The sequence below is a fragment of the Schistocerca serialis genome, chromosome 6 (assembly GCF_023864345.2).
Source record: "Schistocerca serialis cubense isolate TAMUIC-IGC-003099 chromosome 6, iqSchSeri2.2, whole genome shotgun sequence".
In the NCBI taxonomy this organism is placed as follows: domain Eukaryota; kingdom Metazoa; phylum Arthropoda; class Insecta; order Orthoptera; family Acrididae; genus Schistocerca; species Schistocerca serialis.
The window spans coordinates 103,773,044-103,788,628 of NC_064643.1; the positions used below are offsets into that span (position 1 = coordinate 103,773,044).

Consider the following 15,585-nt stretch of genomic DNA (forward strand, 5'->3'; position numbering starts at 1 on the left):
ATCAGTGACATGTGGTGTACAGGGGGAGTGAAAGATCCAGTACATACTAATATATTAACAAAAAAGCACATGGGAAATAATAAACATTGCAACAATTTGCTTGATCTTAGTGCATTAGGTAAAGCTAATTTTGCGTGCAACAGTATTAAGTCGCATCTACCATGATGACATAGTGGAACCGAGCTGTTTATTTTTGTAATGTTGTAGCACATTGGTAAAATTTTGCTTAAGCTGCCACTGCTTGGAATAAATATTGACCATAATTATGCAAGAATGTAATTACCCTTAGTCAGGAAAGCTATATCGTATCTCTAGCTAACAAATATCATTTTGAACATTAAAAATTGTGCAGCATATTAGCATATTAGCTCAGGAACACAGCCAGATATAAGTTACAGTGTAAACTATTTGAGTAGATTTAAAAATTATTACAACTATAGTCTCTTCAATTATGTTTTGCAAGTACTGAAATGTGGTTGGTGTTAACATATGGAAGGACTGGAAATATTGATCACTTAGATTGTTTTGTAGGTGTGCACTGGGCAGGGGATAGGTGACTGTCTGTATTGTAAGTCTACATCAGGCTAAGGAATTAGACATTTGGAAATGTAATATTCTGGAAAGCTAAGAAACAAGGAAGTGTTGCTGAGTATGCAGCATTCTCCGAAGCTATCAATGAGATTAAGTAAGTTCTCTTGAACATTTTTGGTGTAAGGTCCGATGAACCTGTTAAAGTACACGTAGGAAGAGAACTCTGGTGCAATTAGTGCTGCTACAGATGGTAACTGTACTAAAAATTCAAAGTATATTCAGGAACACTACACACAGACACACACACACACACACACACACACACACACACACACACACACACAAACACGTACGTGCATGTCTGTGACCCTACACAGTACCAGTATATTGAAGTACACAACCATTTTGAAAATAAATGATAACAGTATTAAAATTTTAAAGTATATTTTAGTACACTTTCATTTTTGAATGAATGTTATATGAATGAGAATTATAGGCATTTGTTATGTAGATGCACAAAACAATGTTGCAGACACTTTTACCAAATATTTGGGCAACAATAAGTTTGAAAAATTAGGAGAAATTCTGAGTGTAATTTCACTGCAATATAAATACAGGGAGACAAATTAGACTGTGGTAAGTTTATATGAATAGTTTTGACAGTAACATGAGGTCTCTCAACAATTAGTGTATACGTATGTGCAACAGTTAGTTAGTTCCGTGCTCTGAGTTTGTTCGCTGTACAAAGAGAGATGTAAATTGTATTTAATTTTACCTTCATAAGTATTCTTAACAGTTTAAAATGTTGATTTTCTTTAAAAATATAACCATTTCTCTAGCAGATTACAGTTGGATTAAACCAATGAAAAATGGCTATATAACAAGTACACTCATTTCCAACATGTTTCCCTGCCATCAGTGATTTGTGTGATTGATAATATCATTATGTTCCAACTATAGTTTGGAAGTCTTGGTAGAATGTAAATACTTTGGGAGGTAAATGAGACTGCAAACTGAAAAGCAAAGGGTTGAGTCATCAAAAAAGACAGAAAGCTTGCTAGCTTTTGAAGTACATCCTTTTTTAAGCTAGATTTCACACACACACACACACACACACACACACACACACACATGGTACATAGTGCCAAGTGGACAATGCAGATTTCTGTGCATAGGGGCAAGGTGTGTGTGTGTGTGTGTGTGTGTGTGTGTGTGTGTGTGTGTGTACTCTAGCTTGAGAAAGGATGTACTCCAAAAGTTAGGATGTTTTCTGTCTTTTTGTGTGTACCTGTTGATGAGTCAACCCTTCTGATTTTGGTGAGTGGTCTCCTTTACTCTGAAAGCAAAGTACTCACTACGTTTCAAGTAAATCTTCACTGTAAATGTAAGGGCCTTCAGTCCAAGTTGAAAAACACAACCACTGTTAAATTCAGTACTCATGGGTATTTACTGCTCCATATAGGCATGTGATTCAAAGACAACAAAAATATGTGTGTTACTATAATGATGCTCAATTGCGTTTGGACTTTCATTGCAAGCAGAATGTAGTCACTTGGTGAAGGGTACAATGTAACATCCCAAAGACATCACTGTAAATATTTTGAAGGAAGGCATCTAAAGTAAATAAGGTATTTATTAGAAAGAAGAAATCAGTAAGAATACTGCGTAAAATAGGTAACTGTAAATCTTGCAAAGATCTCTTTAATGATCTCGGAATTCCTACAGTCATTTCTCTGTACATTACCTCCTTGTTGGTTCTTGTTGCTATCAGTAAAATTTGTTTCAGATGACTATGACCCACACAGTCACAGTGCAAGACACAAAAATAGTTTTAATATAGACTTTGATGCCTTGTGTGAGATTCAGATTGGAGATATGTACTCTTGTGGAAAAGAAGCCAAATTCAATGATTGGAAATTCCTGTAAGTTACATGTCAAGCAGCAACATTCATTGTAAGAAACTTCCTGGCAGATTAAAACTGTGTGCCCGACCGAGACTCGAACTCGGGACCTTTGCCTTTCACGGACAAGTGCTCTACCAACTGAGCTACCGAAGCACGACTCACGCCCGGTACTCACAGCTTTACTTCTGCCAGTACCTCGTCTCCTACCATCCAAACTTTCATTGTAAGGCTGCATGACAAGTAACAGTATACATAGGACTCTGTTGTTGCTGATATAGGAATTATCTTTTTATGGAAAATACCAGTCAGCCACAATAGGAATAACTCAATTTGTACAAAAACTTGGGTGTAACAGTTTTCAGAGATATGAAAGGTAATGATTACCCAGGCTCAATCATAGGCAAATTAGGTGGAAAACTTTGGTTCCTTGGTAAGATACGGAGCAAATACAACCAATCTACAAACAAAACTGCGGACAAAACTTCTGGTATTGCCCATTCTAGAACATTCCTCATGTTTACAGTATCTACACAATACAGGACTAACAGGGAACATTGAATATACACAAAGAAAGCAGCATGAATATTTACAGCTTTGTTTGACTTATGGAACTGCATACAGAAATTCAGAAAAACCTCAGGTGACAAGCATTTTGTTACAGACATCATTTACGTCATGAAAGTGTATTAAAAAGTTTCAGGAACTGGTATTCACTGAGGAATCTAGGAGTATACTATAACCACCTACATATCACTCCAGTGAGGACGACAAAGGAAAGATCTGACTAATTACAGTGCACACAGAGATGCTTAAACATTCTTTTGACATTCCATATTTAAATGGAACAGAAAGAAACCATAATATGTGATTCAATGGGAAGCATCCTCTGCCATGCACTTCAGAGTGGTTTGTGGAATATGGATGTAAACTTATTCAAGCAGATATTAAGCTACAACATAGAAAAAATAGTTCAAATGGCTCTGAGCACTATGGGACTTAACATCTGTAGTCATCAGTCCCCTAGAACTTAGAACCACTTAAACCTAACTAACCTAAGGACACCACACACATACATGCCCGAGGCAGGATTTGAACCTGCGACTGTAGCGGTCGCGCGGTTCCAGCCTGAAGCACCTAGAACCGCTTGCCACCATGGCCGGCTACAACATAGAGATAAGCAACAGCTATTTAATATTACTGAGGAGGTATCAACACATTTTCAACATACTGGTTTTCAGGCAAAGAGACGAACCTCATGGTGTTGCTGTGCCACTGTAGAGGGTGAGATTGCATGTCTAGTGGTCCTGTTAGATGTGGTTGCAATTACACATGCTGTTTGACATAACATGGTGATTGCCCATGGCTGTAGCTGACCATGAACAACCACTTCCTCTCATTCATGCAGTAGTGCCTTTGGCTTAGAACATTCCCCATGCTCATGAAAGAATACGGTGACTAATACTAAACTCCTGGGCTACATTCTTCACACTTACAATTTCCCGATGATTCTTCGCCACGTCAAGCCATCAAAATGTTGTCTGCAAGTCATCTTGTGCTGAAGAACACCACCACAGTGCACTATTACTGCTTACTGAGAGACACACACTGTATTTTCCCATTCATTTAACTGCCTCATGTTGTTGGACCAGCCCAGGGGCAACATGCTCCTGCACTTTCATTCACTAACACCACATACTTAAAATGCTATTTTCGTTTATTTCGTCCTTAAGTTTTGTAAAGCAGTGTCTATGAGCATCTGCAACACATCGTAACTTTGCTAAAAGTTGATGAGTATGACACCTATTGAAATATCTGTGTCTCAAGACTCATCAGTAGTATATGGCAGGAAAGTTTCCATTCTCAGCCTTCAAGCTGTCTCTAGAATGAATACATCGATGAGCTGAAACGTTGTGACCACCTGTTTAAAAGTGTGTTGTTCAAGATTTCAAACACAGTACAGCAGATTCTACTTGGCATGGATTCTACAAGTCCTTGACAGGATTCCAGAAGAATGTGGTGTCAGGCTTCTATGCAGAAATTAAGCAACTGCCGCAAATTACGGGATGGTGGTTTACGGGCACGCAGCTGGCGCCCGATATACGTTCCAGGCACATTTTCCGGCCAAGACATCAGTGTAACACTCAACCCCTCAAACCGCTGTAACACGACTCTAGCCTTGAAACACAGACAGTTATCCTGCTGGAACATGTCATCACCATAGGAGAGGAGACTTCAAGCATGAAACGATGCAGGTGGCGCACAATAATGTTCACGTGGTTCACTGCCATCCTTATGCCTTCGATTAGCACCACTGATCCCATGGAAGCCCAATTCGGTGTACTCCATAGTGCAAGTCTGCCCTCATCAGCCTGCATCTGTGGCATAGTGCATGTTTCATGCAGCCATTTATTTGCCTGGGTGATGATGTGTAAGGATCGAACCATCAACCTGGTGTAACAAGAAATGCAATTCATTTGACAGGCGACACGTCTCTATCACCCCACAGTGAAACCTCAGTGATGTGTGCCCACTTCAGTCATAACTGATTATGTCACTGGGTCAACACAAAAACACTTAGGTGTCGTGTGACGTGGAGCTACATGTTCAACAGTGGCCCTTGAATGGCATGCTCCGAAACACCCGCACCTGCACCAGCACTGTACTCTCATCAGATCTGCCACAGATCGCTGCCTGTCCTGTGTTACACAGTGGGGGACCCTCCGACCTCTACGTTTTTTGAAGAGATGTGGTCGTCCAACACCACGCAGCCTACTCATTGTTTCACCATCCGTCAACATCTTTCCGTAGGTGCTCACGACACTAGTATGCCAAAAGGCGACCGGCTTCGTCGTTTGAGAGATTATCATTTCCAGCCAAAGTGCCACAACAATGTGCCCTTTATCAAAAAAGCTTATATCAGTCGATCCGTATCTTCCCTATAATGTCTACCCATTCGTCCCACTTACGCTTATATTCTTGCCTTACTGCGCCACATGCCCGCAACAGCACCAGATGGCATTCAACCTCTGGGCTGGCAGTGCTCATAATGTTTTGGCTCATCAATGTATGATACTCAACTAGTCGAACAACTGTGCTGATAATCTGAAACCCTGCCTTACAAATTTATTAACATGACTGTCTTTCTTAGCTTTTCACTTTCATGCTTCCACTTGGGACTTCTGCACTTTCCTCCTACTCTTCCACAGATTCTAAGCATCTTATTCCACCACAAATTAAGAAACACTTCTTGCATATTCACAAATGCTAAAAAGTTATCACCATTTCTTTCCAATCTGCCTTCAGTAACTTTTGGTATCACACTTCTTGAGAATTCTCGATATCACCTTGACAACGTTGCATTGTTGAATTTTTTTACTTTCGCGGGCTTTATTCATCCGATTTTCAAAACTTTTTTCATCCGATTTTCAAAACTTTTTTTATCTCGTTGGTACACATGTTCCTGATGTAAACTTACATTTTCAGCTGTTATGAATATTTAGTTTATTGCTGGCAGTGGAGAAGGGTATACATGTTTTCGAGTGCTCTACGAATATTTACTTTCGAAAAATATGGACCAAAGAGTTTGCAAAAAATGTTGCTTGAGAAATGAAATAAAATGCAGCACTGCATTCGAAATGTTGACTGTGGCTTTTGGTGAATCTACTATGAGTAAGACAAGAGTGTACAAGTGGTATAAACGTTTCAAAGAGGGTCGAGGAGTCGTTTAAGATGGAAAATAGCCGAATTGCCATCAGAGAGGTTGCTCATCAGGTCGGCATACCCGTTGGCTCCTGCCAAGCAATTTTCTCGAATGTTTTGGTCATAAAACATGTAGCAGCAAAGTTCGTTCCGAAATTGTTGGATTCCGACCAAAGGCGACGTCGCGTAGTCATCGTTCACGACCAGCTGAATAAAGTCGACAAAGATCCAGAATTTGTAAAGAGAGTTATAACAAATGTCGAAACATGGGGATGCGCGTGTGACATCGAAACTAAGCCCCAATCGTCGCAATCGAAACTGCTTGAAGAGCCAAGGCAGAAGAAAATACGACTACTCGATCACATGTGAAGGTTTTTCTCAATGTTTTCTTCGATTACAGTAGGACAGTGGATCATGAGTTCCTGCCTTATGGTCGTGAGGTCAGTAAGGAATACCATCCGAAAGTGCATCGCCGTTTGCTTGTAGCAGACCGAAGAAAACGACCAGAATTGTGGCGGAATCGCTCGGGGAAACTGCATCACGATAATGCTCCCACTCCCACCTCAATGCTTGTTCGTGATTTTTGGCAAAAAACAAAACCGTTATGTTGCCTCGGACACCGTATTCGCTGCACATGGCCCATTGCAACTTCTTTCTATTCCCGAGCTTGAAGAGAACCATGAAATGACATTGTTTTTCCACCATTGATGGGATAAGGCCAGAATCACTGAACCCCACAACAAAAAATGTGTTCCAGAAATGCATCCAAGACTGGAATACGCGATCGCACAAGTGTGTTATATCTGAGGGCAGACAAAAGCTGATGTTGATGAATAAATAAAGATTCTTTAGGAAAAACAAAAATTCCTGTAACTTTTTGATCACACCTTGTATGTATACAAAAAATACAATAGTGAGGCATCTCGCACTGAGGTGAATTGTGATACGATACATAATTTGAATTATTTGTTTTGATGTAGAAATTTTTCTAAATACTTTTAAGTCCATACAATTCAGCCAATATTAAATGTTTCTGGATAAGTTAATTAAGGAATTTTGCAACGATTGTCATCATCTACGAAATTTTGCAAACTTTCGTTTTCATGTATCCATAGATCTAATGCAGTTACAACTACCGAATTTAAACGGTTTGAAAATACTTATTTATGCCCAATAACTGATGGAAAAATTGCACGTAAGTATACAACTGAAAAAAGTTAATAAAAGAAGAAAACCTCAATTCTTCACAATCTAGATGTAAAACCTATCCTGTACACCTCAGACACACCAAGGGCGCCCACACGATAGTTTGTTGGAGGGTGGGGGGGAGGGGCTCGACCTTGGAATGGAGTATTTTATTCTGGAAGATAAATAGCGATGTAGAAATAAGAAAGTTCCAGTTCCGAATCTGTTTTAAAACAAATACCGACTTTTGAATTATTTTCTTGAAAGAAAACCACCTGAATACACCATATTTTTTCCTCTTCCTGAGAGCTAGTGCCCCCCCCCCCCCCTCCCGGCATGGGTGCCCTTGAGACAATGAGAAAGGTGTTGCAGTCCAGTCAGCGCTGCCAAAGACCGGAAAATGACGTGCACTACGTCCTTTGACGTCGACGTGACGCGTGCTATCGTTTGGCTCTTACGTCAGCGTGATTGCTGTTCTGCTTCAATATGGATTACACCGCGAATTTGACGCTCGAGAAGTTCTTGGTGTTCTCGAGACTCAGTACCGGTTCTAGAAATCGGTCAAGGGGGGGGGGGGGGGGGGTGGGATATCGCTTAACAATAGAAGAGTTGGGGTCCTCCATCGACAAATTGGTAAAATTTGGTGTTCCTTTAAGTAGTATTTGGTAGCTGTTTTGGATTTCAGGGTAAAAACGTGTCCACAGAATGTGTGTGCCCGGGAAAATAATATGATTTGAGCCAGATGCCGGCGACTTCGAAGCTTTTGTCTGGGGTCAGCAATTTAAGTGTTGGTAGGCATACTCGGCATATTTCAGCCTTCTTGATTATTGTAATTGGTACATCCAGTGTATATTAATAAGATACCCGTCCTAAGTTCTTGGAATGGACACGTTACGTTTTTGCGCAGATCACTAACATAAAAAAAAAACTGGTTCTGCACGATAACTCCGTCACACCGTAGGACGGTGATGTTCCAGTGCCCATAATAATCATCTATCTTTATGTATATAAAAGGCAATGCCCCGAATGACTGACGCATTCACTGACTCATCATTGCCCAGTCCAGACCATTAAGGATAGAAACTTGAAATTTTCGGAGGATAGTAATCTTATACTGTAGGTGGCGTTGAAGAACGAATTTTGGAAATTTAATCCCTAAGGGGTGAAATAGGGGCTGAAAGGTTTTTTGAAAATAAATCATTATTAGAGAACTACTGAAGTATTTTTCAAGATTCATCTATGAAAATTGGTTATTGACTTCTTGGTTACAAATAAAAAAATGAGTGTTTCACTGATTTTGAAGATTCAGCGCGTGAACGAATGAAATAGGGGATTTATTAATATTCTGCGAAAATATTTCATTATGAAATCATTTTAACGCTAAATCTATCGCAGAAGAATCATTGGCCCAGTTTGCAAAAGGGGAAGATGGAGGAGGAGATAAAACCGTTAGTTGTGCGCCATCTACAAAAATCAGCCTGTTAAAAGAATTGTGAAGCCATCTAGATTGAGGTGGGCTGGACATGTGGCGCGGGTGAATGGTACGGAAATGCCAAAAAATATTTTACAAGAAAAGCCAGAGGACAGAGAGAATGTGGTCTACCAAAAACTAAATGGGAGGACGAAGTCATAGAAGACTTTCGGAAGACGGCTACAGGGATTGGGAAATGCTAGCAAGGAGCCAGGATAAATGGAAAGAGATAACTGAAGAGGCCAAGCCTCTTCATGAGTTGTTGAGCCGCAGAAGAAGAAATTTATGAAAATTTGAATTCATATTATCGATTGGATATAAAGAAATCCATGTTTCACTGTGTTTGGAAATTCAGCTCTTGCAGGGGTGAAATAGTGGATGGAAGTTTTTATGGAAAAGCTAAATCTCTGAAAATCTGTATTTGGCTGTTTTTGAAAATCCAACCTGCAAAGGGGTGCAACATGGGTAGACTGATTCGCTGTCTCATCACTGCCCAGCTCAGCCTGCTAAGGACAGGAACTTGAAATTTGGAGAGCGTGTTCATCTTATATTGTAGGTATCTTTTAAGAAGGGATTACTCTAAATCCAGTCCTAAGAGAGCGAAACAGGAGTTGAAAGACTTTTTGAAAATGTGTCATTATTAAGGCAATTTCGAAGCAGGACCTGCGAAAATTGGTATTTGGTTTCTCAGTCAGAAATAAAAAAATACGTGTTTCACCTTTTTTGGAAATTCAACCCTTAAGATGGTAAAATAAAGAGCGAAAGCTTTTTTTGAAAACAAATCATTATTAAGAACTACTAGGGCATTTTAAAGCTACGTCTATGAAAACTGGTATTTGGCTTCATGGTTAAAAATAAAAAAAATACGTGTTTTTGGAAATTCAAACTTTAAAATGGCGAAATAGGGGATGAAAGTTTTTAGAAAATACTTTGTTACATTGAAAAACTTTTGAAGGCTAAACCTATGAAAACTGGTGTTTCACATCTCGATCAGGTATCAAGAAATATATGACAGGGGATGAAAGTTTCTATGGAAATATCACCTCAAGAACGCAAAAGGCATGATTAACAGAAACCTTGTACTCCAGCTACCAGAACTGCTTCTTTGGTCAGAAATACATTTTGAAAAGACCATGCGTCTGTGGCCTTAATTGACGAGAAAAGTGAAGAAGGTGTAATTTGTGAACAACATAAACAATTCGATTAAAGAAAAACAAATAAAAAATCTTTGAAAACAATACAGTCTACGCGAGCGAATGCAACACTGTTGACGAGTCTTTACCGTTAAGCAGCGAATGTTCGTGTAGCGACTGTTAGTGTTGGCTGACATCGAAATAAGCAGAGCGATGCAATAGACTGGACTGCAGATACATCCTGTTTCAAAAACATTTGCTGTAGAGCCGGTGCCCCTAAGGTATACTTGTAAGCTGCTAGTACCAATATATCATTTAGTAGTAAACATTCTAACTGAACACTGAACATCATCTTAATTTGTGCAGAAAGTGTTGGTGTTGTAATAAGCGTACGAGACCCGAAAAACAGTAGATACAGGCGTCCAAGCAGAGGTTGAGTTCCTTGACTTCCGGAAAGCTTAGATGTAGTTCCGCCTAATGAACAAAATACGAGCGCACGGAATAACGGATCCTCTGTGTTATAGAACTGAAGAGTTTCCAGCAAAGAGAACACAGCCTGCTATTTTGTGTGTGTGTTAGGGCTTACGGGCGAGGTCATCAGCGCCCTGACGCACATTTAAAGAAACGAATGTGAACAAATTTAGTAAAATGGAAGCATACACGCAAAGAAAGCGGGAAAAGATGAAAAGTGCTGTGTAAGAAAATAACACGTAAGGAAAACGAGAAATGAGCGTCAAGGATGCCACAGGAAATTGTCACTGGCTGGCCATTTACGTAAAATATGGGCGAGCCAGTCATCCTGTGAACAAATTAAGACTCTCTCCCTAAAATCTTGGTAAAAACATTGGACAAGTCTTTAAACTTTAACCACCTTCTTTTGAGTATTTCCTAAAAGAGATGGCAGATCCGCCAGCAAGTCAGCCGCGGCCCGCTGGACAGAAAAAAAACGCAATCCAATAAAACGTGGCACACAGTGACCTGGACGCCACAAGTACCACACATTGGAGGGTCCTCTCGCTGGAGAACGAAGCCATGCGTCATAGGGCTGTGGCCTATTCGAAGCCGAGTGAGGGAACCTCGTCCCGTCTACGGGGCTAGAAAGAAGTGCACCACACACGCGTTGTGGGCTAGACTAAACGAAGCTTATTGCCAGTCATTTCCAGCCACTCATCCTCCCACCGACGCATGACTCGTGAGCTCAATAGCGAGGTGAGTGCGTACAGGGGGATGGCACACTGAAATACTTGCGGATCGAAACACGCCTCCTTGGCTGCGAGATCTGCCCTTTCATTCCCAGCAATGCCAACATGCCCTGGAACCCAGCAGAAAACCACCTCCTTCCCCAGTCGTTGAAGTTGGAGGAGGACATCCTGAATGTTCTGGACTATTTTATCTGCTGGATACAAACGTTGCAATGAGTGAAGGGCACTTATTCGATCGGAACAGACAAGAAATTTAGGGCGGGAAGAGCATTTCATCTGCTCCAGTGCCCGCAAGATCGCAGACAATTCTGCATCAAAGACAGTAAATGCTTGAGGCAGTCGGACCTTGAAGACACGATATGGAAAAACAACAGAGCAACCAACAGAATCCCCTTGTTTCGACCCATCCGTAAAAACAGCTACATAGTCGTGGTGCTCAGATAAAATGGCAGAAAATGCTGCATTAAAAACGGTGGCAGGAGTGCAATCTCTCTTGTATCACACCAAATCTAAAATCTCTCTCTGGGCCTCCCCAGTAACCAGGGTGGCACGCGGTTAAAACCCTGGATTTGGGGCTGTACGGACTCCATACCGAGGGACTCCAGCACACGTTGCACACGGATCCCTAACAGCGTCGTGGCTCGTGGACGGTTGGAAAAAAAAAGGCGCTCCAGAGGCGGACGAGCAACAATATGGCGAGCAGGCGAGGTTGGAGCTGCAAGAAACTTACAAGGCTGGTGCAGCAACAGGAGCTGCAGCCGGATGGTGGCGGTTCTCCCGCCTCAGCACAGAGGCTGGGTATGGGACTAGTCCGATAAGCACCCATGGCCAGTCGAATCCCCGCATGGTGGACGGCGTCAAGAATCCGCAAATAAGAGGGCCTCACTGATCCATACACCGTGCACCCGTAGTCCAGCCGTGAACGCACTAAAGCCCGATAAAACTGGAGGAGACGCGCCCTGTCCGCTCCCCCAGACCTGTGGCTGAGGCACTTGAGGATGTTCAGGGCCTTCAGGGTTCTGGCTTTCAAGTCTCGCAGGTGACAATCTGGCGTCAAAGATGAGGCCCAGAAACTGCACTGTGTCTCCTAAATGTAGGATAGCGTCCCCTATATGCAAGGTAGGCAAATTTAAAAGACGACGAGAACGATTAAAATGAACACACACACACATATCGGCAGAAAACTGAAAACCCGTCTTTGCAGCCCACTCCTCTAACCGCCGCACTGTTAGTTGCAACTGGCGGCTCACCGTTGCAACACTGGAGGAGGAACAAAAAAACAGAAAAGTCGTCCACAAATAAGGAGCACTGTACTGGACCCCTTACCGTAGATGTTATACTTTTGATGGCTATGGCAAAAAGGGTAACACTTTAAACATTGCCCTGGGGGACACTATTCTCCTACTCAAATCGGTCAGACAGAGTGCCATCAGCTCGGGTCCGAAAAAACCGCTGAGACGGGAAAGCCCGAATGAAAATGGTGAGGTGGCCACGAAAGCCCCATTGATGCAGTTGTGCGAGCATACTGTGTCTGCAAGTAGTATCGTACGCCTTACTGATATCAAAGAATATGCCGATACAGTGTTGCTGATGGGGGAAAGCCTGCTGAATAGCCACTTACAGAGGGACCGTGGACCGATACTTAAGGAATCCACACTGAGAGCGGCATAGGAGTTGCCTGGTCTCTAAAAGCCAGACCAGACAATGGTTAGCCATCCATTCCAGGGTCTTTCTTACACAGCTTGTCAAGGCGATACTACGATAACTACTGGGACATGTGCGGACCTTTCCTGGTTTGAGGAGAGGGATGAGGATTGCCTCCCTCCACGAGTTGGGGAAGACACCTGTCTGCCATATCAGATTAAAACATTCGAGGAGGATATCTTTAGACGCCGCTGGCAGATGTCTAAGCATGCAATACCGGATGTGGTCGTGACCAAGTGCAGTGTCAGAAGTCTCAGTCAGTGCCGATTCGAGCTCCCACATCGAAAAAGGGGAGTCTTAGGCCTCAGAACTGTTCCACCTGAAGTCCAACTTTTCCCTCTCGACAGTCGCACAGTAGCGACGAAAAGCTGGATCCCAGCTTGCATTGGCAGTAGTTTGTGCAAAATGCTCCGCCAGCGTCTGAGCAATGTTTCTAGGTGTTAAATGATAATTAATTGAAACCCTCAGCTGCCAACAGGTGTTATTGATACACCTCAATGGGGACAGCTGAAAATGTGTGCCCCCACCGGGACTCGAACCCGGGATCTCTTGCGTACATGGCAGATGCTCTATCCATCTGAGCCACCGAGAACACACATGAACACTGCCACTGCAGGGACTTATCCTTTGCACGCTTCCTGTGAGACCCACATTCCCAGCTGTCCACAATCTACGTACGTAATCTACCTAATAGATATTTACCCATCCACTCATTACTCGCGCACACGAGGGTGACGATTCCCGTAAGAGTACGGGCGACTTGTGCGCATTCGCACAGACGAAGGGCAATGGCTGGGTAGCTACATATATATGTGTGGATGGATATGTGCGTGTGTGCGAGTGTATACCTGTCCTTTTTTCCCCCTAAGGTAAGTCTTTCCGCTCCCGGGATTGGAATGACTCCTTACCCTCTCCTTTAAAACCCACTTCCTTTCGTCTTCCCCTCTCCTTCCCTCTTTCCTGATGAGGCAACAGTTTGTTGCGAAAGCTTGAATTTTGTGTGTATGTTTGTGTTTGTTTGTGTGTCTATCGACCTGCCAGCGCTTTTGTTCGGTAAGTCACCTCATCTTTGTTTTTATATATATATATATATATATATATATATATATATATATATATATATATATATAGTAACTGTTCTTGAAAGAACAGATACCATTGATGACCGTGAAGGTTCTCTAGAATAAATGATAATTAATCGAAACCCTCAACTGCCAACAGGTGTTGTTGATATGCCTCGATGGGGACAGCTGAAAATGTGTGCTCTGAGCGGGACTCGAACCCGGGATCTCCTGCTTGCATGGCAGACGCTCTATCCATCTGAGCCACCGAGGACACAGATGTTGCCCAAACTCTTACGGGAATCGTCACTTTAGTGTGCGCGAGTAATGAGTGGATGGGCAAATATCTATTAGGTACATTATGTATGTACATTGAGGACAGTTGTGAATGTGGGTCTTACGGGAAGCGTGCAAAGGATAAGTCCCTGCAGTCGCGCTATTCATATGTGTCCTCAGTGGCTCAGATGGATAGAGTGTCTGCTATGTAAGCAGGAGATCCCGGGTTCGAGTCGCGGTCGGGGCACACACTTTCAGCTGTCCCCATCGAGGTATATCAACAACACCTGTCGGCATCTGAGGGTTTCAATTAATTATCATTTATTCTAGAGAAGCTGCACGGTCATCAATGGTAACTGTTCTCTCGATAACAATTGCTATCTTCATACATATATATTTCTAGGTGTTGTTTGCTGGCACCCCTGGTTCAACACTATAGCTACCGGTAAACGGTTGTGTTTACCAGAAATCCTCCGGATGGCTTCCCATATTTTTGAGGAACAAGTGGAACAATTGATGGAATTCAGGAACTCACGCCATGGCCGCCTTTTGCTCACTTTAATGACACGGCGAGCCTTGGCTCTCGCGATTCGAAAGGTTGAGAGATTGTCCGCTGTCGGGCGGCGTTTAAACCGAAGAAGAGCCGCACGCCTGTCCCGCATGGTTAAATGGCTGACAGTGCTGCAATATGTTAAAAATTCTTCGGTCACTGGAAGCTGTTACTTCCATGAAATATCTAGGAGTATGTGGAACTACCACACAAAATTCGTCGCAGGTAAGGCAGATACCAGACAGGTTCATTGGAAAAATCCTTAAGAAATGTAGTCCATCAACAAAGGAAACAGCTTACAAAACACTCGTTTGACCAATGTTTGAATATTGCTCGTCAGCCTGGGATCTAGACCAGGTAGGTTTGGTAGAAAAAATAGAAAAGGTCCAAAGTAAAGTAAGAGGAGATCAAAAAAAAAAAAAACCCAGCAAGTTTCGTTACAAGGCTGATTAAGTTAAGCGCGAAAGTGTCACAGAGATGCTCACCCAACTCCAGCAGCAGACTCTGCAAGAGAAGCGTTCTGCATCATGGTGTGGCGTGCTGTTAAATTTCCGGGAGCGTACGTTTTTAGGAGAGTCAATCACTATATTGCTTCCTCCTGCATCTCGCGAAAAGACTATGAAGATGAAAATCGAGAGACTCGAAGCCAAGCTAGGAAGCGTTCTTCCCCCAAACCTTCTGGAACTGGAAGATAAGTGAGAAGCGACATTGGTATGAAAATTACTCTCCGCCACACACCGTACGGAAAACTGGATCGAAAACTGACTGTGCTTAGCACCTCAACCCGAGGATCGGTGGGTCCGCTCATACTTTCTCCCTTTTTGCAGTCAGACTCTTGATGTTCTCGTATTTCCTGCCAGCTTCAGTCC

The 15,585-nt window shown here is 42.5% G+C and overlaps 1 protein-coding gene and 1 non-coding gene across 9 annotated transcripts in view; both read right to left on the minus strand.

Moving 5' to 3' along the window:
• LOC126483855 (protein rolling stone-like) overlaps window positions 1-15,585 on the minus strand; it is a 160,517-nt gene that overhangs the window by 33,695 nt on the left and 111,237 nt on the right. The gene's annotated exons all lie outside the window — the stretch shown is intronic.
• Trnas-uga (transfer RNA serine (anticodon UGA)) lies at window positions 2,515-2,589 on the minus strand. The gene has a single exon. It is a non-coding gene; the product is annotated as a tRNA-Ser (tRNA).